The sequence below is a fragment of the Siphateles boraxobius genome, unplaced genomic scaffold (assembly GCF_051911475.1).
Source record: "Siphateles boraxobius isolate OS27281-9 unplaced genomic scaffold, OSU_SipBor_1 70, whole genome shotgun sequence".
NCBI classification, from domain to species: Eukaryota; Metazoa; Chordata; class Actinopteri; order Cypriniformes; family Leuciscidae; genus Siphateles; species Siphateles boraxobius.
The window spans coordinates 267,315-290,380 of NW_027509198.1; the positions used below are offsets into that span (position 1 = coordinate 267,315).

The following is a 23,066-nucleotide window of genomic DNA, read 5'->3' on the forward strand; positions in this document are numbered from 1 at the left end:
GGCCTGCTGCAGGCCTGGTTCCCAGTTCTGATGTAGCTGGCCAGCACTGCCCCATGGCCGATACCGTTGAGGAAAAACCTCCTCTCCCAGGCAAAGGGCTCAATTTGGCATCCTCGCCTGGAGCTGTGGTCCCTACATGTATGGGCCATCAACGGGTACCCGTTAAACTCCCGAAAGGAGTGTTAAACACGATCACGCAGGCTAGAGCGCCGTCTACTAGGCCACTCTACTCCTCGAAATGGTCTGTGTTCTCTGGCTGGTACGAGGCTCAAGGCCTTTCACCCCCAGACTGTGGAGTTACGGAAGTACTCTCCTTCCTTCAAGAGCTACTGGATAAGGGCAGAACCCCATCCACGCTCAAGGTCTATGTGGCAGCCATAGCAGCGTTTACTAAAACAGCCACTGGCCTGTCACTGGGGAAGGACGATCTGGTCATCCGCTTCCTTAAAGGAGCCAAGAGGCTAAACCCTCCCAGACCCCTTCAGTCCCCATGTGGGACCTTTCTACGGTGTTGGAAGCCATGAAAGGTGCCCCGTTCGAGCCAATCCATCTGTCAGACATGAAACATTTGTCATTCAAGACAGCATTTTTGGTGGCTCTGGCTTCAGTGAAGCGTGTAGGGGACTTACAAAAGCTCTCAGTGAGTGCGACGTGTATGCAGTTTGGGCCAAATGACTCGAAAGTCATACTCAAACCCAAGCACGGATACTTGCCTAAGTCCCTCAACACACCATTCAGGGCTCAGGTTATCTCCCTGTCTGCCCTGCCTCACGTACTGCGTACAACGAGGAAGAGGATGCGGGCTTCCCTTGCCCTGTCAGGGCATTAAGAGCTTACGTGTCCCGCTCGTCAGCGGACGTGCCAAAGGGCTGGCCGCTTCGAAACAGAGCCTATCCAGGTGGATAGTTGATGCCATTGCATTGGCTTACACTTCCAAGGGCCTGCAGTGTCCTTTGGGTGTCAGAGCGCACTCCACTAGAGGTGTGGCATCGTCGTGGGCATGGTATAGCGGGATTACCTTGCAGGATATATGTATGGCAGCTGGCTGGGCCTCGCTGTCTACATTTATAAGGTTTTATAACCTAGAGGTTCCCGCCTTACAGGCTAAACTTTTGTCGGTCTAAGAATAAGTACTGTCTGCCCCGTTGCTTCGGCACAGAATACTGGAACCGATTGAGCATCGCTCGCTGATCGATGAAATTACAGGGGCATTTAATAAGACCCATACTGTTACTCAGATCAGGCCGAATATATTTTCACCCTGACTGTGTGGAACACTGTTAATGTGATTAGCTCCTTCAGGATACTACTTGTGGAGAATGATGCTTTTAGCCTCTCTTCCAGACTCTCTGTGAGTCCCTGGTGATTAAGCACTATATGTGCCCCGGGCACCTGCCCCTGGGTCTTTGGTGTGGATCCCAGCACGCACAGCGTTTTGCATAGTGTTCCCCTAGCGTAAGATATTACGCAGTACGAGAGAACCTCTCATAAGAGAACGTACTCGGTTACTAACGTAACCTCGGTTCTCTCTAGAAGAGGGAACGAGTACTGCGTATCTTTGCCGTGCCTGCAACACGTTGGTTCGCTTCAGCGATGAAAACCAGGTTGTATCAGCCATCGAGCTATATTTATAGGCCCAGACCACGGCCGTTTCGGCGGGATGTGACGCAGTGGGCGCAAAGCGCCCCCATTGGATCTGACGTCACATGGGGCCTCTCTCGATAGGCTGCTGCAGTTGCCGCAGGTATGCCAATAGGCACGCAAGCCGTCTCGCCTTTGTCTGCATTGCTGCTGCAACGCGTTTTACATTAATTCAAAATTAAGGATAATTTTTGGCTTCAATATCTCGTGGAAAAAAGGTTTTCCCCCTAGCATAAGATATTACGCAGTACTCGTTCCCTCTTCTAGAGAGAACCGAGGTTACGTTAGTAACCGAGTACGCTTTCCTGCACAATAACACGTTTACACATCTTTGTTAACGTTCCTGACACATTTACGGTGTTAAAATCATTAACACAGTGAATGAGTTAAAACTTTTAACACTTTCTTACAGTGTATTTCTAGGCTTACTCATGTTGCTTCCTCCATACATTCAGATAGAAAAATTAAAAAAATAATCAAACAAACAATGCTATTGTCACCAGTTCACCAGCTCCATTCACTATGCTCTCCTCAGCACTACATTTCCCAGAATCCTCCCTGCTCACCAGCAGCACACACTCCACCATCACACAAACCTGTCACCAATAACCCTCAGTACCTCACCCAATAGAGCGTGGCAACCGACGTGACTGCGCAGTGCATTCTGGGATTTAAACAAGAAAGCGCCGCCATATTGTGAAGCCACATCGGGCTCGACTTAAAACCACCACTTACTACACGAAAATGTGTTGAAAACAATGTTGAAAAGTCGATTAAAAGAACGAAATGAACTATACAGAGACAAACTTCTACCGGACACAAGAAAACGGTGCCTGGAAAACATGGCATTGATGGTAGAGCACTTACGTTTTCTCTTTCGTCCAGCGACGCAGTGTGAGAAAATCTCCCGGTTGATTACTCATTTTCCTCTCTTTCTGGTTGCTCTTTCTGTCCAGCGGGCATTGGTCTCACAGCGGACACAATGAGAACTTTCCGGGTAGAGCACTTACGTTTTCTCAATCGTCCAGCAAGCATTGGTCTCACAGCGGACACAGTGTGAGAAAATCTCCTGGTTGAGTACTCATTTTCCTCTTTTTCTGGTTTCTCTGTCTGTCCAGCGAGCATTGGTCTCACAGCGGACGCAGCAGGAACTTCCTGCAAACACTGGTCTCACAGCGGACACAAAAAGAACCTTCCAGTAAGCATAGATCGGAATCCTCACTCAACCTTCGGCGGGTAAGGCCCAACGCCCACGAGCCGCCCTCCTGGTTGAGCATCCAGGCCCCTTCTTGAGATAGCAGCCTGCCAAACTCGGCACTCATTTGGGGGGGGGGGTCTTTTGTCCGGCGGCTGTCCTCTGCTCTCTAGCCTTTTGGGGGGAGTACTCTGGGTTCGGGCCAAACTCCGAGCTCAGAGCCCTCCCCCCGGACAGCACGCCAAATACGCATTAAAACTTATACACTCTAATTGTATGTAAGTGTGAACTCGTGAAATGATGTTTTATTAACAAATTTTCGGGAGGAGCACGTTCAGATAATTAAACCTAATTAGACACGAGTGGAGCACACTCTGCTAATCAACTCAATCAACAAGTCAAGAGGTGTATATATACACAGCAAACTTACCTCCGTTCATTGAGAGTTTAACAGCATCCCTCCACCACCCCATCTCCTCACTTCTAGTCCTAAATACACTTACAACGGGGGGAGTACTCTGGGTTCGGGCCAAACTCCGAGCTCGGAGCCCTCCCCCCGGATAGCACGCCAAATAGTCAAGTCAAGTCAAGTCACCTTTATTTATATAGCGCTTTTTACAATACAGATTGTATCAAAGCAGCTTCACAGTGATAACATGAAAATAATATAACAGAGTTTGTTTCTAAAAGAAAATTGAGTCAACGTCCACCTTAAGTAAGGCAGATCAATAATATTATTGAATATTAAATGTCCCCAACTAAGCAAGCCAAAAGCCAAGGCAACAGTGGCAAGGAACCAAAACTCCATCAGGTGACAGAATGGAGAAAAAAACCTTGGGAGAAACCAGACTCAGTCGGAGGGCCAGTTCTCCTCTGGCCAACGAAGGAACAGTGCATGATTTATGATTCGGGCAGCATTACAAGTCAGATTGGATCGGAACATTTAGAATATTTATCCATTTCCATCTTTTGGAAGTCCAAGTTATCACGCCGGTGTTGAGACGAGTTGTTGAGGATCAGTGCCGTCCACCATAGAGGGTCCATATCGCCGGTGTTGAGTCGTCTCTTCACAGGCTTTGTGATTGGCGTATCTGAAGTCTCTGTGAAAGGCTGGATACAAGCTGCAGCTGACGAACGCCGTTTTTCTCGGGACTCGCGTCCCGAGATAACAGCAGAAAAGCAAAAAGGGAAAATAATTAGCGTAGCTGCTGTTCATAATGATTTCCATAACACGGGCGTAAATGATAAAAAAACATGAAGACAGTGATTCTTGCGTCCCAGAGTCACCCCCCTCCGTCCCCCACTCAACTCACCCCTGCTTACTGACCTCTACATCCCTCCTGCTGCTGAGACCCAACCACAATCTCACAATCTCTCCGCAACCCAACCATACGCGCCGACCCGTTTGACTAAGGCTGTCGAGCCCCACTGTCGTCGTTAATGCAGGTTCAGTGGCAACGGTTCCGTATGGCATACCAACTACCGCAAAACACAATATCTACCCAACCACCCGTCATTCACGCAATATACACAGGAACGTAATGACTGTAAATACTATGCAACTTATACAAATAACCTACAGACTCTTCAAGTTTTATAATATTAAATGCATTTGATCTGATTCAGCAGTGGTATAAAAGGTAAGCATTATGTAAATGCTTGGCTAAAGAGATGCGTCTTTAATCTAGTTTTAAACTGGGACAGCGAGTCAGAGCTTCGAACAATATCAGGAAGGCTATTCCAGAGTTTTGGAGCTAAATGTGAGAACGCCCTTCCTCCTTTAGTGGACTTAGATATCCTAGGAATGACCAGAAGCCTCGAATTTAGTGATCTTAAAGAACGTGATGGATTGTAGGGCGATAGAAGGTCCATTAAATACACAGGAGCTAAACCATTTAGGGCTTTATAGGTCAGTAATAGTACTTTGTAATTGATACGGAACTTGATAGGTAACCAGTGTAGAGATGATAAAATTGGTGTTATATGATCATATTTTCTTGACCTAGTAAGAACTCTAGCAGCTGCATTTTGCACTAACTGTAGCTTGTTTGAGGATGCAGGACAGCCAGCTAATATAGCATTACAATAATCTAGTCTCGAGGTCATGAATGCATGAACTAACTTTTCTGCATCAGAAACAGATAGCATGTTACGTAGCTTTGTAATGTTTCTAAGGTGGAAAAAGGCTGTTCTTGTAACATATGAAATATGATTTTCGAAAGACAAGTTGCGGTCTGGTATAACACCCAGGTCTTTTACTGTAGTGGATAAAGGAACAGGACATCCTTCTAAATTAAAGTTGTATTGTAAGTGAGTTTGTGGGTAGTTTTTTGGACCAATAAGTAATACCTCCGTTTTATCTGAATTTAGTAGCAGGAAATTACGCGTCATCCAGCATTTTATATCTTTGAGACACTCTGTCAAATTTGATAAGTTAGTGTTTTCATCTGGCCGTGATGAAATATATAATTGAGTGTCATCAGCATAACAGTGGAAATTAATTGCATGTTTTCTTATAATATTACCAAGTGGGAGCATATATATTGAGAATAGCAGAGGGCCTAACACCGATCCTTGCGGCACTCCATAGTCTACTGACGTTATCTTTGATTTTTCCCCATTTAAACAGACAAAATGATAACGGTCTGATAAGTACGATCTAAACCAGCTTAATGCCTGTCCCTGAACACCAGTGTAGTTTTGTAGTCGATCCAGGAGTATTTTATGATCGATAGTGTCGAACGCAGCGCTTAGATCGAGTAGAACTAGTATCGAGATACAGCCTTGGTCAGAAGCTAAAAGTAAATCATTTGTAATTTTAACTAGCGCAGTTTCTGTGCTATGATGCGGTCTGAATCCTGACTGGAATTTTTCATATATCTCATTTTCTTGCAAGAAAGAGCACAATTGAGCGGACACAATTTTTTCTAGTATTTTAGACATAAATGGAAGATTTGAAATGGGTCTGTAATTTGCTAAGTTATTTGGGTCTAATTGCGGTTTCTTAATGAGAGGTTTTATTACTGCCAGCTTGAATATTCTTGGAACATGACCTAAAAATAAAGACGAGTTAATAATATTGAGAAGAGGCTCTTCCACTACAGGTAACACTTCTTTCAGTAGTTTAGTGGGTATTGGATCTAATAAACATGTTGTTGGTTTCGATGCAATGATAAGTTTATTTAGCTCTTCCTGTCCTATAGTTGTAAAGCGGTGTAGTTGTTCCAGAGGGGCAATAATTGAGGCTGAATCATAAGACACCATAAAAGAGTGTACATTTACAATTGTGTTACGGATGCTTTCTATTTTCTCATTAAAGTAGTTCATAAAATCATTACTACTATACTGTAACGGAATATTTTGCTCTGGTGATGTCTGTATATTTGTTAGTATAGCCACGGTGTTAAATAAAAACCTTGGATTATTTTGGTTATTTTCTATTAGTTTGTGGAGATGCTCAGCCCTGGCTGCTTTTAGAGCCTTTTTATAACGTGACATACTGTCTTTCCACGCGAATCTAAAGACCTCTAAATTAGTTTGTTTCCATTTACGCTCTAAGTTACGAGTTTCTCTCTTGATAACATGCGTAGCACTGTTGTACCAAAGTGCTTTAGTTTTCTCTCTAACCTTTTTTAATCTAATTGGTGCAACAATATCTAATGTACTAGAGAAAATGGTGCTCAAACTGCTAGTCATTTCCTCTAGTTCATCTGTTTGTTTGGGTTCACTGAGCAGCTGCGATAGATCAGGTAAGCTATTTAAGAATCTATCTATAGTGGTTGGAACGATTGTTCTGCCTGGTCGATAATGTGGCGCAACATGACAAATTTCAGCAGTACGTATTATACAAGTTACCATGTGATGATCAGTGAGATCGTCACTTTGCGGTATAATATCTATATCAGTTGGATTGGTTCCATATGATATAATTAAGTCTAGTGTATGATTTAGACGATGAGTGGGACCACTGACGTTTTGCTTGACCCCAAAAGAGTTTAATAAATCTGTAAACGCAGTCCCTAACGCATCATTTGTGTTATCTACGTGTATGTTAAAATCTCCAACAATTATTGCTTTATCGGTATTGACCAATAGATCTGAGAGAAACTCTGCAAACTCTTTTAGGAAATCAGCATAGGGCCCTGGAGGTCTATATACAGTAGCCAAGGCTAGAGATAATAGGGATTTCTTTCTTACATCTAAGAGCGTAATATTTAGTACAAGTACCTCAAATGAATTAAACCTGTGACCTGTTTCCTGAATAACATTAAGAATATCTCTATAGATTGTTGCAACACCGCCGCCACGACCGATCAGACGGGGCTCATGCTTATAACAGTATCCTGGTGGAGTGGACTCATTTAGACCGAAATAATCATTTGGTTTAAGCCAGGTTTCAGTAAGGCAAAGTACATCAGAGCTATTATCTGTGACCATTTCATTTACAATAACCGCCTTAGGTGTGAGCGATCTAATGTTTAGAAGACCTAGTTTTAGAAATTGTTTTTGTTCACTGATATTTAGATTTTCAGGTTTAATTACAATAAGATTTTCCCTAGATCCTACAGTAGATTTATTATATGGCCTCACTAAACGAGGAATAGACACAGTTTCTATATAATGTTCTACACTACTTATTTCAATTAATTTGGCACAGCAAAGACTGTGATTGGGACTTTGATTTTCTAGTCATATGGTGTGTAACGTCTTGGAGATGTTGTCCGACAGAACAGCCGCTCCGATTCTGCTGGGGTGCAGGCCATCAGCACGGTAGAGCCTAGGTCGCTCCCAGAACAGATTCCAATTATTTACAAAGAGCAGTTTCTGTTCATTACACCATGACATTAACCATTCATTTAGTGCAAATAATCTACTGAACCTTTCCTGTCCTTGTCGGTACGTGGGAAGCGGTCCAGACACGAAGATCGTTGCCTCAGGCGCTGTGCTGCGTACCGTCTCGATCAGGCTCTTGTAGTCCTTCTTCAGAACCTCCGTCTGCCGCAGCCTGATGTCATTCACTCCCGTATGCAGCACAACAGCTCCGACGCGCTCGTCACCGTTCAGGATCTCGGGAACCTGTGCGGCGACATCAAGAACACAAGCACCAGGAAAGCAGTGAGTGCGCACCGTACCCTTACCTGAGGTAGCGCGGACATGACGGACCATGGAACTGCCGATGATCACGGCGTCGTCTCGTTCCCCTTGCGAAGGGGGGAGAAGCGGTTCCGGGTGGAGATCTCGAAGACCGGGAGGGGCGGTGAGGTTCTTGCTCTGGTCCTGGCTCGTGTCTTTCGCTGTGGGATCATCCAGGGTCCATGGTGTTGTGTCGGTGCCGGAGTGAATGATGCCAGAGATGATCGCGTCCTCCTGGGCAGAGAAACGCACGGAGTAGACGAAGTCGGAGTCAAAAAGTTACTAACCACTGACTTATGAGCATCGGCGCGTGACGTTTCAAGCGCTGATCGCCGATCCCGCAGCTCGGCTTGTTTCTCCAGCAGACCACGGATCTGTTTCTCCACCGATTCCAGCTCCAATCGTACCGAAATCAGCTCGAATGTGTCCTCACCTGCACTCAGAGGTAACGTTAGACACACATCCGATATGTTCGCCATTATAACAGATGAACAGTAAATTAGTAGTGATACTATCAATATCACTACTAATTTAGGAGTGAAATGCTGGATATAACCTGTATCCTTTCAGTGAAACGGGTGTAAAATAAGACGGTCGGTAGGCGCGAGGCCACGCGTGAAATGCTAGCGGACTAAAGGCTAGTAGCCGAGATTCGCAAAGTTGGATCTAAGTAGCGATATCAAAGTAATCCGATTGTTTTTTATAAGGAATAGTAGCGAGGATAAGTTCCCATGATATAAAAATAGAAAGTGCTTGTTTATAAATTAGTTGAAAAGAAGAAAAGCAAGGATTAATGAATCAAATCGAAGGAGCTCCAAACACAAACCGCACGCGCATGCGCAGGTTCAAATACGCATTGAACCTTATACACTCTAATTGTATGTAAGTGTGAACTCGTGAACTAGCTGGGGACCATTTTCAGGCGCTGTGTAATATCATTGCGCCTGATGCACCTATGGTACGGCAGCGAACTTCCTTGATTATTATGCAGGAATGAGAGTATAGTTCCTAGTCATATCAGCCTAGAAAATCGCAACTTTTCATTTTCGGTCTTAGTACACAATGTAATTACAGAAGAATCAAGTTTTAAATAGTATTTTTTTTGAGAGAGATGCTAACAGTCTAATCAGATTCAATGATCTATGCTAAGCTATGCTAATAGTGGTACCGCCAGACCCGGAGATCGGCTGAATGGATTCAAAAACGGTAAACCTCAACTGTTTAACTCTAGGGGAGTTGGAAGATGAGCCTATTTCCAAAAAAGTGGAGTGTTCCTTTAAATTTCTCTGGAACCTTCTCCATATCACCAAAGTCAAGTTTCTCAGACTGGAGAGACAAAGGCTCCAGGTGAAAGAGCCAGTTGTCCTCAGTGAAGTCAAACCATTTCTTGACATACCCAATGGCACATGCCCTCATTTTACATCTTTAATCTTTTGACAGTCCATCTATGATGTTAAAAATCCTTTCATCGGGAATGTCAACAGCGCCGCCGCTCCCACCATGCGCATCACGCGCTGTGCGTAGGGCACCAAGTGCTGAGGGGGGCACCAAAAATAGCCTAATGAAAAATCAATCATCATATCGTAGTCATAATAATTATAGTGCCGATATTATTTCATTATAGAAATATTATTAGGCACTTTTTAGGGATGTATATAACAAGACAGACGGAACAAGAGTATTTAATTGCTCTAGAAAGTAACGATGGTGCCGCCGCCGCCTCAGTGTTCCGTTGGATTGCGCGTTAAAAAGTTAAAGTTAAACCGGTAAAAATAAACGTTTTTTTTTTTCCCCGGGGGCGGGGGGCACCATAAAGGAATTATGCTTAGGGCACCAAAATGTCTAGCAGCGGTACTGAATGTCAAGGTTTGACAGTTCTTCTCACAAAATTCTTTGAGTTTTTCTCTTCTTTTTGCAGAGCTTAAGAATAATGCATAGATTTTGAGAACAATGTTCTCTACATACACTGACAAAACTCATCTTGCATGTCTTACTGCATTGTGGACAATGTGGGCATGACAGTTGCCTGTTAGGCGGAATCTGTTTTTCTTCTTCAACTTTGTGTAAACTGAGTTGTGAACACCATAATTCACATTTGTATGACTTGATCCTATACAGCAGACTCATTAGGATTCTCCACAAAATCAGACATTTTTAGGGATACTGATATAAATACTGAATAGACAGAGGAAACATCTTTTGATTGCCCTTGTTAGATGCGTCTGTTTAAATGGAAAATGCCAATACAGAAATAAATTGCATTTTAAAATATATTCCAATAGAAAACAGTTACCTTAAAATTCGAAAAATATTTTAATAATAACTGTTTTTGCTATATTTTGGATCAAATAAATGGAGCCTTGGTGACCAGAAGAAACTTTTAAAACATTTAAAAATCTTACCGTTCTAATAATTTTGGCCACCACTGTATATATATGTATGTATATATATATATATATATATATATATATATATATATATATATATATATATATATATGTATGTATATATATATGTATATATACACACACAAATATGCAAAACAAGCATGAAAAACGTCCCGGGTTACGTATGTAACCCTAGTTCCCAGAAGGGACGGACGCTGCGTGAAATCGCAGTGGGAACGCCCTCAGCGTGACGCGTCTGAAGCATGAATGAAATCAGTCAATGGAGAGAATGAGCGTACGGCGAGTGACGTCATCGACCAGGAAGCTATAAATATCCCCTGAGTACACAACACGCCAGCTTAAAAGTTACTGAAGCAGCGACCCAAGGGGATGCCGAGAGTATGGCAGGACACGCAGCGTCCGTCCCTTCGGGGAACTAGGGTTACATACGTAACCCGGGACGTTCCCCTTCAGGGACTACCGCTGTGTGAAATCGCAGTGGGAACGCAATACCCACATCCCCATACGACCAAATCCCCGTCGTGTGTCATTAGGAGACACAAACCGACGAGAGAACCTGAGCCCCGGGAGTGGAGCTAAGATCGAGGGAATAAAATCTAACGAAAGTGTGCGGTGAGGACCAGCCTGCCGCATCACAAACGTCCTGAAGAGAAGCTCCTGAAAGAAGAGCTGTAGAAGCAGCCATACTCCGGGTGGAATGAGCCCTTACAGCCAAAGTGAAGGCTGATGGGCCGAACCATAAGCAAGTGGGATGGCCTCGACCACCCACTTGCTCATCCTTTTTCTAGATGCAGGACATCCTTTCTTAGGTGACCCAAACAGACGAACATTTGTTCCGATCTCCTCCACAGGGCAGCTCTGTGGACGTAAGCATCAAAACCCAAACTGGGCACAGCAAATTAATTTTCTCCTGGTCTGACGTCAGAAAAGGCGGAGGACAGAAAACTTGCAGAACTATAGGTCTAACTGAAACAGTTGGAACCTTAGGAACATAACCTGGTCTCGGAAAGAGAAAGGCCTTAACCAACCAGGAGCAAATTCCAGGCACGAGGGAGCCACCGAAAGTGCTTGAATATCTCCAATTCTTTTTAGAGATGAGAAAGCGAGAAGAAGGATAGTCTTTAGAGTAAGAAACTTTTCCGAAACTTCCTCGATGGGCTCGAAAGGAGCAAGGGAGAGACCTTCTAAGATGACGGCCAGATCCCAAGCTGGTACCCTTGTGCGAACTGCAGGCCTCAGCCTCAAGGTGACACGAAGGAAGCGAGACATAAGCGGGTGTTTCCCGAGGGAACCTCCACTTGAAGGGTTGTGGTAAGCAGTTAAGGCCGCCACATACACCTTCAGTGTGGAGTGGGATAACCCTGTGGAGAGACGGTCCTGCAGGAAATCCAGGACTGTACCAACCGGGCAGTTAACTGGGTCCTGCTGGCGCTCTCCACACCAAGAGGTGAAAAGTTTCCACCTCGCGGCATATAACTTCCTCGTGGAGGGAGCTCTGGATCGGAGGATGGTCTCAACGACCTCAGCCGAGAGACCAGAATCTATGAGCTGGGCCCCCTCAGAGGCCAAGCCCACAGCCTCCATAGCTCTAGACGGGGGTGAAGGATCGACCCACTCGCCTGAGAGAGCAGATCTCTCCTGATCGGTATCTCTAGGGGAGAGCCGTTGAGGAGAGACACTAGGTCCGCAAACCATACCCGGGCCGACCAGAACGGGGCTATTAGCAGGAGACTGAGCCCGTCCCGGCGAACCCTCTCCAGAACTCCTGGGAGCAGAGCGATCGGGGGAAAAGCGTACAAGCGTGACCTCGGCCACGGATGTACCATCGCATCCAACCCCAGCGGGGCTGGATGGCTGAGAGAGAACCACAGCGGGCAGTGTGATGTTTCTCGAGAAGCAAATAGGTCTACCTCGGCAAGACCGAAATGTTTCCATAGGAGTTCCACCACCTCGGGGTGAAGACTCCATTCCCCGGGCCTCGGCCCCTGTCTTAACAGGATGTCTGCCCCCTGATTTAAATACCCCGGGAGATAAAAGCTCTCAGAGAAAGAATTTTCCCCTGGGACCATAGAAGGATCTGACGTGCCAGTTTGTAAAGCGGGCGAGAACGCAAACCCCCCTGACGGTTGATATAAGAAACCACCGATGTGTTGTCTGTCTGGACAAGAACATGGTGGCCCCTTAGGTCTGGGAGGAAGTGTTTCAGAGCCTGAAACACCGCCAACATCTCTAGGCAGTTTAAGTGCCACAGACGATGATGGTCCTCCCACAGACCCTGAGCCCACCCGTGAGAGAGGCATCTGTCATTAGCATAACGCGACGACAAGGAGCTCCTAACACAGGGCCTTGGGACAGAAACCAAGGATCTTTCCACATGATCAGGGCGTGATGACACCGTCGCAAACTCACGATCATGCGAAGCGGATTTCCCCTCGGGGAGAATCCCTTGGTCCTGAGCCACCACTGTAACAGTCTCATGTGCAAGAGGCCAAGAGGTATCACGTTGGACGCAGCTGCCATGAGACCTAGCAGTCTCTGGAACTGTTTTACAGTGGATGACTGGCCTAGCTTGACCTGATCTACTGCAGCGAGAATCAAAGCAATACGAGCAGGTGACAATCGTGCCTGCATCGTCGTTGAATCCCACACTACACCTAGAAAAGTGGTTCTCTGTAATGGAGAAAGAACACTCTTTTTGGCGTTGAGCCTCAGCCCCAGTCACTTGATATGAGCAAGAACGACATCTCGGTGCCGAACCGCCTGTTGTTCCGATTGAGCTAGAATCAAGCAATCGTCTATATAGTACAGAAAGCGGATGCCCTATAACCTCAGCGGGGCTATAGCAGCATCCGTACACTTCGTGAATGTTCGGGGTGACAGTGCTAGGCCGAACGGAAGAACCCGATATTGGTACGCTTCGCCCCCGAAAGCGAACCTCAGGAACTTCCTGTGTTGAGGGAGGATAGATACATGGAAGTAAACGTCCTTTAGATCTATCATGACAAACCAGTCCTCGGATCTGATTTGAACATCCCCAGTGACAGACACAGCGCCCTGTAACGTACTGGCAGGGAACAGCTGGTCTGGGCACTCCACAACCCTCCTCGGAGGGGGCGAGCGTCCCTCGGGAAATCGCTCGCCGAGTCTCTCTACGCCCTGTGAAGGCAGGGTTAGTAGAGCAGACCACTGAGGGTATCGGAAAAGACAGGGCACCGTGTTCTTGTGCAGTGAACTCAGGTCTTTCACGATAGGGACCACCCTCAGAACCCTGACGTTCAGCACGTCAGGATTTTTTTTTTTTTCGATGAAGTAGTATCCTAACTCCCTGCTGGGTGGGGGACCCATTCCGCCAGGAACTCTACTAAGGGAACCAGCCTCTCGAGGCTGGCCTCCGGATGAACATCCCGAGTGACAGACACAGCGCCCTGTAACATACTGGCAGGAAACAGCTGGTCTGAGCACTCCACAACCCTCCTTGGAGGGGGCGAGCGTCCCTCGGGAAATCGCTCGCCGAGTCTCTCTACGCCCTGTATAGGCAGGGTTAGTAGAACAGACCCCTGAGGGCATCGAGAAAGACAGGGCACCGTGTTTTTGTGCGGTGAACTCAAGTTTTTCCCGATGGGGACCACCCTCAGAGTCCTGACGTTCAGCCCGTCAGGACTTTTTCGACGCGGCCTTTCTGGCGACAAAGACTGTCCTCAGATCCGTCCTGCCCCGAGAAGGCCGCGCCGGAGAGCAACCCGCCTCGTACCTCCAGTTTCTCTGCAGGGGGGCACGAGACGTGACACTCCGCTTCTGCTGTGCTCTTTTTGAAGACGAACTCGACGAAAGACTTTGCTCTGGTTGAACATTCTGCGTGACAGACACAGTGCCCTGTAACGGCGCACCGGCAGGGAACGACTGGTCTGAACACACTAGAACCCTCCTTAGAGGCGGCGAGCTTCCCTCGGGAAAGCACTCGCCAGACCCTTCTACGCCCTGTTTCGGCAGGGTTAGTAGGACGGGCCCCTGATGGCGCCGGGAGAGACAGGGCACCCTTAAGGGAGGTGAACGCAAGTCTCTCTCGGCGGGGACCCCCCTCAGATTTCCTTTGAGCAGGTTGGCCTGAAAAGCCTGCATAAAAGTCATCGTATGCAAACATGCAGCCGCCTGCCGAGCCACCGAGTAAGCCTTCCCCACCAGCACAGAGGTATATATATTTATTTATTTATTTATTTTTTGGTGGAAGAGCCGGTGCTTTAAGTGAAGACGATGAAGCAGGAGAGAGATAGCTCGCAAGCGTCTCCTCCGCCTACAGTATCGTCACATAACCAGCAGATTTAGCACCAACAATGTTACCATAAGCATTGGACTGATTTGTGTAAATTCTGCTTGAAACCGGTCTAACCCAGGTCTTTGAAAACTCAGCATGAAGATTTGGGAAGAACGGTAAGCACCGGCTAGAAGGTTGAGGTCGTGCAGACAGAAATCTATCATCTAGATTGCTTTTAATTCTAGAAACCTGTCTATCAGCTGGCCACTCGATACTGTTATTTTATTATTATTTATTTTTTTAGCTTTTCAACAGCCCGAGATAATACATCCATCAAACCTTCTTCATTTGCAGTATAATGTGATAAACTAGTTTTCTCTGATAATAAACTTTCGACATCCAGCTCCTCAGAACTGGAAAATCTCAATTCAACATCATCATGTGCCTCCACCCGGGCAGAAGTAACCGCCGCAGCGCGTGCTTCCAGAGCCGGGTGAGAGGCACTAGATCTTGTCGGAGATAGCTGAGATAGGGCGGAGCCCGTCTCAACGTCGCCAGCGAGATCCATCTGCGAGCCCCAAGACAAGCGCCGCCGCTCTTCCTCAACAGAAGCGGGACCCGAGCCTCGGGGAGCTCGCAGCAAATCACTCTCCTCGAAGAGCGATCGCCGCGAGCGCAGAGTTCTCAAGGGAAAACGCTCGCAATGCTGACAATCGACTCCCTCGAGAGCCGACTGGGCATTGCTGCACTCCCAAACAAGCCACACTTAGCTCGTGTGAATCCCCACCCGTGATGTGCCGAGTACAGGGGGGAACACACTTCTTATACTGCTCGCTCATATTGGTTTTTTTATATAAAATATATATATAGTGAAAACTCCTGACAAAACAGACAAACACAATCGACAGATTCAGGCACACACAGAGCTGCTGAAGTAACTAAAAGCTGGCGTGTTGTGTACTCAGGGGATATTTATAGCTTCCTGGTCGATGACGTCACTCGCCGTACGCTCATTCTCTCCATTGACTGATTTCATTCATGCTTCAGACGCGTCACGCTGAGGGCGTTCCCACTGCGATTTCACGCAGCGGTAGTCCCTGAAGGGGAACATTGTTTAACCACTTTGCACGTTCATCTTCAGAACACAAATTAAGATATTCTTGATTAAATCTGAGAGCTGTCTCACTCCTCCATGGGCTTCTATGTTATTGAAACTTGCCGGCACAGAAAGTTAGTAAAGACAATGTTTAAAATAGTCCAAGTTTCTACAGTGGCTCAACCATAAGTAAAAAACAAAACAAAAAAAATAACGACATTATTCAACTATTCATTTTCTTCTGCCTGGGCCTCTTCACGTAGTGTAACAGCACAGCGCTTCTGGGTTGTGCCTCAGAACGTAGGCTCACTATTGGCTGACGCTGGTCATGTGTGTGATGCTGGCCAATAGTGAGCCCATGTTCTGAGATGTACAACCCAGAAGCGCTGCGATGTCTCACTCACTCAGTGAGTGAGACATCGCAGCTCAGAGGCACACTCAGAGGCACACACAGAAGAAAATGAATAAAGAGTTTTTCCGCACAAAAAGTATTCTTGTCACTCATTAAACTTATGGGTGAGCCACGGTAAATTGTTATAATTATAAATTATATTGGTTAGATTCAAAAAACATTATTGAATCAGGCTATTTCATAATGATTATCAAGCCATCAATAGGTAACCACCATCACCTGATCTCGTTTCACTTTAGCTTTCTTTGCAGCTACAAATGTGTTTAACAAACACACTGTCATGACAGCCAAATAAGACAAAAGATATAATAAGAGTTAAGAGCCCAACTAATGGAAACACTAATCACTGTTATGGTGACTTCTAATGAAATGCATTAGAGTTAAACCCCTGTTAATTCTCAATAAAAAACTTTTGTAGATGTCTGACAGAAATCAAGTAAATATGGTTAGTAATAAGCGAAGCTGGTAATGCTGTTTGTGGAGTTGTTTAATCCTCCTCTGCTGAGATCTTGAGATATTTAATGTCTTCTTTTCTCTTCAGTTGATTTAATCTAAGGCTGTGTCTGAAGTCAGTTGTAGTTCTTGTGTTTCTGCTCGTCTCTTTTTCTGTTCTCTTCTTTGCTTCAGTGATTCGGCTTGTTAACAGGCTTATTAAGGCTGAGGTGACTCCATATTTAATATACACAGATTTTGTGGCTCAGATAACGTCCAGTTCTGGTTTATTTCTTTGCTCTTGGCTGACATGTGCCATTGCTATGGCCAGCTTGTGGCCCAGATCTGGCAAACAGGAGTGAGCCACCCAACATTCCACACTGCATGTGGTGGGCCAGATCATCTTTCCATGTGTGCCAGATGTGGGCCGGATCTGGGATGTCACAATGTTGCTATGTGGGGTGTCATATACACAGCTAGGAGCTTGTGTTTCCTTTTGCTTTCACTACTTCAAATGCATCTTGATACAAGATAACACAAACTGAAAAAGGAAACTCTTGTAAAAGGCTATTTTCTTTGAAAGTCTTTTACATTGTCAAGCACATTTTAATCTTCTGGTAAATGCATTTTTGACACTTTATATTGCTCTCTCACTGATGGCAGGTTCAACAGGGCTTTTAGAGTGTCTTTCACTGGGAAATACTGGCAAAAGTGCACTTTACCAGAAGCATCAAAACCAAGATGAACATGAATGGGCTCAACATAACGGAAATTGTTCTTAAAAAATATGTCTTCCGGGTTGTATCTTATCTGAACATGCCCTCATTATACATCTTTAATAAGTCACAGTCCATCTATGATATTTGTTGCGGCGAACGCCCCTCTCGTCAGCGGTCAGGCGGAACAAAATTTCACTCACCTGTGAGCACTCTAGCAGAAAAGGATGCGCGCACTTCCGATTCAACATGTTGAATAACGCCAGTACAGCGTAAGATAGGGAAGCAGCATTCTCATCAAACTTTCCTGAAGCTGTGCGGAATCTGGCACCAATTCAAAAGACTGAACGGACAGCCGGTAAGATCGCCACGGAAATCATACTTTGATGCGAGTGTCATTTGTTGACTATTGCACGCTGATTAGGCATTGAGGTGCGGGCGGTAGAAGACACTTGCGTTTGTGCACTGTAGTATCTGTGTGTTGGAAATATTCACGTGGTAGTTGGCGAAATGCATTGTGCAAATATTGGTTGGTCAATTTCATTGCAGTTTGCTTAATTTAGTAATTTAATATGTGTTCTTGTATGTGGGATACTGTTGTATTGAATTTGTTGCTTGTAAAGATATGGTCTAAAAGTATGTATGGTTCTAGTTTTCCTAGAACATTTATCTGAAAAGGAAAATTGTAGATTGCTGTTCAATGGGAGTGAAGATGTATTGTAAATATTTATATGGGTAAAAAATGTGTTAAACTCACTGCTTGACTATTCAATTGTTGAGCGATTCATTGTTTGGTTATGTCAGGATTCCACCAGCTCCATTCACTCCTCCCACTCATTCACTCACTCCTCCCTCTCGTTCACTATCCCCTGAGTACTGATCACCATCACCTGCACTTCATCATTACACCTCCCTTTATATTCAGCTCCCTTTCACACACTCATCGTCTGGTCTCGTCTACACATGACCCACAGACTCTCCTGCTATACTTACCTGCTACTTGTACTTTCATGTACAAAATACTTAAAATTACTAAATGAAAAAACCTTACAGAAATAAATTATTAAATTAAAATAAATTGTTAAATATGAGCCTATGGTAGGAAATGTAACAATGCCAAGGAACATGTAACAATTCATTAATAACAAGAAATAATCACAAAAATTATCAAACAGTCACAACTGTGTGCTGGTGTGGAACTCATGTAACTCATAAATTAGATATCACCTTCCTAAAGACATAACAGTGGATTTATAAAAAAAACCTCAACTGTCCCCTGTTGTGGAACTCACTGATTAGATAACTCCCTCAGACGTTATGAAACGTGTTGAAGCACTCAATATGCATTGGCCTGGCACACTTTTCACAACCAAATGATGTGCAACCATCACAGACACGACATCTCAGAAACCTATTTCCTTCAAAACAAAATTAATAATTACACAATGATTTCTCTTTTGTATAGCTTTTGGAATCCATTTGCAGGTGTTAAAATGTTATGATAAAAACAAATCTTCATATAATCTGCCTACCTGTGTTTATCGGCCAGTGAGCAACACCATCAAACCTGGGTATATCAGTCACAGCAGCTGACATTGAGGATGGCCTCCCTTGTCCTTTTGGTGCAGTACCAAATTTTTTCAGGAGACTTTGGGATTTCAACTACTCTATGAAATCCAACCACTGCTATATTACAAATTGCAGGCTCTGGATCATCAGTGTCAAGTAAATCCAAAACTTGACTTAAAGTCAGTCTGAAAGAGAGTTCATAAAAATAACACAGAATTACATATGGGGAACATAGACTCCCTGTGTTATACCACCGGTCACAATTGTAACAGTCTTCATTTATCTGCATTTTGACAACAGAATAAAGCATGTATTCATTTAATTTCAATGTGTATATATAGGAGATAACTCTTTCATGATGATTTGTGCAAACAAAAAAATTATGAGCTATTCAAAAAAGAACTATTCTTACTGGTCCTTTCTGAGCTTTGATGTCATCCTTCCGTTAAGTGAGTGGAAATAAATGTGTGTGGTCACATGACCATGAAAATGAGTGAGATTATGCAACGGCTACCACGCAACACATACATCACATACAAAATTTCGAATTAATTTAGTTCAACAATGCTAACGTTACTCTTTAACCAAATTGAAGACGTTAAAAAGCTTAAATACAGTAGGCATGCTCCCACAAGTTGGGTATGGCACTTCAAATTAGGCTATGAACAATCTCGTTTCTGCGGTTTGAAAAAATCATGATCCTAAGAAAAATCATGATCCTATGATCCTGCGTTTTTCAGCCTGGGTTCACAGCCTTGCACGCATGCGGTGACAGTTATGTTAGCTGGCAAGAGACAATTCCAAGTGATCATATTTGTAATATTTGTAATAAAATGCACACACCCAAGCTTAATAGGAAAGGTGCTGCTTGCTACTTCTCTCTCTCAGTGTAAGGATGGTGTTCTTGTTGGGCTCTTTGTTTTCATGTGTCATGTGATTCCCACATTTCCCTTGTGTTCATGTCATGTGCTTTTGTCTTCATTTTTGTTACTTTCTCAATGGTTAATTGGTCTCATTACATTCAGGTGTTGCTCATTAGTAGTTGGTGTATTTATAGCCCTGATTTTGCCATGTGTGTTAATCTAGCATTGTCAGTTTTTGATGCTGTCATCCACTGCTGTGAGTTTCATAATCATGCCATGCTTTACCTACTCAAGTTTATATTTAAGTTATGTTGATTTCCAAGTTGTTGCTTTGTTGATACACTATTATGGAATAAACTGCATTTGGGTTCAGACAACTGACTCTGCTTCAGTGGAATCGTTACAGAAAGCTAGATTCAAAGATGAACCCAGCAGTTTCCCTCTTATGTCTCCACCAGGGCAGTCTTAGTGTGGAGGATTTTTGCAAGCTCTGTCATCTGGTGGATTTTAACGAGGTGGCGCTTAAAGACATTTTCCACGTGGGGTTGAATGAACCTGTCCTGTCCAATTTACCAGTGGGAAGATTCATTTTTCTCTGATTCAATAAATCGATCAAGCTTTGTTACTGAGTGGATCCTCGTATACTGTGGAGATTGTTGATGAAATGTCCCAGAGTACCAAAGTGTCCATCCCACCAAAGTCAGGTCATGGGTCTTCTATGCCAGAGTCATTTTGTATCATAACTGTAGTATCAGGTTAACTACTGAGGTAGAAACCTTGTGCAGGTGGTTGATTGGAGGGGGGAACAATAAAGCCGGGGTTCAACCGAGACGCTGCTGTGGTCCTTATGTAGAGCCTCCTATAAAGGTTATGGTGTACCTATAAACCACGTAACAATAACCACCCAACCAGAGTCTCATGATATGGCTACCACTTCAGAGTCAAGTCACGTCATTGCTGTCAAATCAGAGATTCATGAAATGGCTGTCACGTCAGAATCATGTTATGTCATGAGCATCTATCCTGAGCCTCTTCACGTAAATCCTGTTGAACCTTAGCTTCACGTATTGCCTGCCGAGCCAGAGACTGTTCACGCCATGATGGCCGCCGCACCTGAGTCAGCTCCGAGATGAGACGGCACTCATCTCGGACGGCACGGATCGTAGTTACCATGGCATTTTTGTGTGTGTGTGTGGGCAGCACAAACATTGGCTCCAGCCCGTGAGCCCTCACTCAAGATGGCCGCCGCCATGCCAGAGCCTCCACCTGTCATGGCCCTGACGCCAGGACTTTGTCATTATATATCCTCTATCCCTAATGAGTCCCCTCATTTGGAGTCAAGCCAAGTTTCCCCTGAAGATGTTTTGGGGAGGGGCTATAATGTCCAAGCTCTAGTGGTTACAGAGCTTTGCCCAACATTACATTCATCAAACATGTCTCTGTTCTCAGGCCCATTGGCATGAAGTTGAAGTCCAGCTGTTCAAAGTCTGCATGTTTCATATCTGAGTTTTGGGTGTTCCAGAGACCATGCCACTGTCCACAGTACTTCCAGTAGTGGCCACTGCCATGCTGTGTGTTTGGGTCATATACACCTTTTCAGAAGGGACAGAATCTTCTACATCTCTTCCTGAGGCAGAGGCATTGGTTAAAACCCATCCAAGGTCTGCAGCAGCTGTTACAGACCATGCTGAGCCTTCTAAGAACCAGGTCATGATCAAGGAGATCATCCATAAAATATTTATGGATTATCGTACAAGCCCATTAACCTTTTTTGGTCCAGGTTACAACCATATAGACCATTCATGCACCATGGTTGCTTCAAAACAAATCCACAGAGGCTTTTAATGAACTTCCATAAAAACGAAAAGCATATGAATTAAAAAAATCATATAAAGATCAAGAAATCCAGAAAAAATGTTTGACAAAATTACGAAAGTAAGGATAAATCATATTTTATAGGGAGCGCATCTCAAAGTCGCACACACAGACTCATGTTGCTCTTAGAGCAACAACAGGCAAATAAAAAATTAAGCTAATTAAAATGACAAAAGTTCAGTGAGTGGTTTTATTTTTCTTTTGTTCTTTGATCAACATTAATTGTGGCAGCAAGAATAGGCTGTCAATGGATTGATTTAATAGACATAGGCCAACTGTTTTTCTCAAATGTTTAAGACAAAACCAATTGTGTTTACGGAGATTTTGAACTTGAAAAAGGGTGTGTACTGACGTCCTTCTGGGGTTGAAACAACAATTTGTCTGATGTTTATTCATGTTTATTTGATGCTATAAATGATCTAGAAGGATAATTGTGAGATATAATTGTGTGTGTCCGTGCACTATATGAGAGGCGGCTCTTTGTGCGCTGTGGATGTGTGCACAGCACAGAAAACAGAAAACGCAGAAGTGTTCTCTTGCGTCTTGCGCATATGCTATCAAGAAGAATCAATTTTCTATTCCTAAACCTACTAACTAACCTATAGAAAATATTTCATTCATGCTATTGCATGTAAATAAATGTTATTTTTTTATTGTTTGTTGGCTTAACATTCATTATTAGTTCTTAATTTTCATCTTCATGTATCCCTCTGAATTATCATGATATTAATCTCAGTGCCTCATTGTCATGTCCAGGTCATGCTGAGCATCTGATTGTCTTCACCAACACAAAGATACCAGTTTTCAGTGTTTTCAGTGGCAGTTTATCTGCAGTAATGTCAGAGGAACGAGGAAAGGACTCTCTCTCTAAGATGAGTCTCTCAGAGATACAGAGGTAAGACTGCGACTGTTTTCACAGAATCATTTTAAACACTACTGGAGTTTCAGGTTTGTCCTGTACAGAGCAAAGTCAGATCAACAAGGAGTGTTTTCTCTCACCATTGCCATGTCAAATGCTGTGCAAAACAACTGAGAACTTCCTGTAAATGTTTTTAGATTGTTGGAGGTTAAAATGACTTGAACCTGGTTTCATATTTAATTTACAGGAACATTTAGCACAGTTAAATATGTTTAATGTGCCAGACATGTAAAGTTCTGTACAAGATTAAAGTACATTGAATTACGGTTTGAAGGTGCACATTTAGTGGATAGTAAATGTAAATAATGTGGAAACGTCCTGGTTGCTTATGCAACCCACCCTTCCCTGAAGGAGGGAACGGAGGACGTAGTCGACGTCGACTGAATTGGGATCACGCTAGGGAGCCTATTATCTTCGACTACTATTGAACGATCCAATGGAATTTGGCGTGCGTGATTTGCATCACACACTCCGCCCCCGCGGCGCAGGTATAAATACGGAAGTGGATGCACGCACTAGTTGCTTTTTGCTGAGGAGCCGAGAGTAACCCGGGGT

At 44.3% G+C, this 23,066-nt stretch overlaps 1 pseudogene across 1 annotated transcript in view; it reads left to right on the forward strand.

Moving 5' to 3' along the window:
- The first annotated feature begins 21,244 nt into the window (after window positions 1-21,244).
- Window positions 21,245-23,066, forward strand: part of LOC143724246 (NACHT, LRR and PYD domains-containing protein 3-like) — a 39,128-nt pseudogene continuing 37,306 nt past the window's right edge. Inside the window, exons 1-2 of the transcript XR_013197293.1 lie at window positions 21,245-21,467; window positions 22,349-22,487. The product of XR_013197293.1 is annotated as an NACHT, LRR and PYD domains-containing protein 3-like (transcript). The remainder of the gene's footprint in view (window positions 21,468-22,348; window positions 22,488-23,066) is intronic.